The sequence below is a fragment of the Phyllostomus discolor genome, chromosome 8 (assembly GCF_004126475.2).
Source record: "Phyllostomus discolor isolate MPI-MPIP mPhyDis1 chromosome 8, mPhyDis1.pri.v3, whole genome shotgun sequence".
Lineage (NCBI taxonomy): Eukaryota > Metazoa > Chordata > Mammalia > Chiroptera > Phyllostomidae > Phyllostomus > Phyllostomus discolor.
In genome coordinates this window covers 15,629,527-15,630,893 of record NC_040910.2, presented here as the reverse complement: position 1 = coordinate 15,630,893, position 1,367 = coordinate 15,629,527, and positions in this window count along the sequence as shown.

The window sequence follows — 1,367 nt, the reverse complement described above, 5'->3', positions numbered from 1 at the left end:
AAAACCGCGCTAGGCTTTGGTTCCATTTTACTCCCAGTCAGAAAGATCAGAAAAAGCTCAAGTCACACAGTGAGAAACTTTACCCACTGAATGAGACATTACCCATTCCACCAGACTGCAAATCAAAGAGTATCTCTTAGGCTGCTTAAAAATTCATTTTAAAATCTGATCCTGATTGTACTTTTATGGTAATTTCGTACCATCAATCATCCTTTTACCTTTCGTCTCCGGGTCCTCTGCTCTCCCCATAGATCTCATTCACTCTGCCTCATTATAATTCTTTAGGTGAGAAAACAGGGGAAGAAACCTTAACAGAAAATGAGAGAAAGATGTAAATTTCTTGAGAAAAGTCAAGTTCACTAAGGAGCAGAGCTAATGATATGTTCTGATCATCCTTTCTTTCTTTCCTTTTTTTTTTTTGTAATTACAAAAACGGGAAGAATAACAGACCTCAAAAAAGCAAAAAAAAAAAAAAAAAGAAAGAAAAAAAAGACCCAAACCCTCATGTCTTCCATGCAAATAACCTATTTCTGTAATCTGCATTCAGCCTCCCTAATATACCTTACAGTTTTCAGTTGTCAGAGCTCCGACTTGTTTCTGCCATTTGAAGTGAACAAAAGAAATATTTTTTGAAACTCCGGAGAACTTTCCTTCTGTTGTGTGATGGTTGCCTGCCCTTCGCGCCCTGGCTGCCTCCTTCCTGATTCTGTTTTTAGTAAATGAAATTATAAGAGGGGCGAATGATCAGCAGGCGGCTCTAAGGCCCACAGAGCAGGCCCCTGTCGAGGTGTACAGGTTCACAGAGAGTTATGGGAAATCAATACCATAACTTGGGCTGTTCTCCTCCGCCTGGCACTGCGTACATGCCTGCTCCGGTGAACAATTAATCACTGCGAGGGAGCCGCGCACGGCTGCGTGTCAGCCGGAGAGTGCTGGTGGCAAGCGGAATGATTTCTAACATCCCGTTTAAGTAAGGCATGCGTTCGGCCTTTTCAGCATGATTCAATTTTACTCACAATAAATGTTGTATTTTTGCTCCCTTGATTTGAATGCCGACTGCGGTGTAAAGCATATTTCTCAGAGCAACAAGAAACGTAGTAGATAATAAACGCAGCAGTGCGGCTCAGCCTCGGTCCGTTTAGATTGGAATGAAAAAGGGCCGCTAACCACAAGGGAAGGGGCTGATTCCTCTCAAGTACCAAGTCCAGCTGCAGTATTGTTCATAAGGTCTTTAACAAAATGTGGCCATAAACCACAGAATGCCAATAATCGCAATAATCCCTCAAAAACGGGTTGTTACCAGCAGTTAGTGACCAGGTTCTTAGTTAATGGCCTGGGGGAAAAGGCTTGAAGGAAGCTGTATTCAC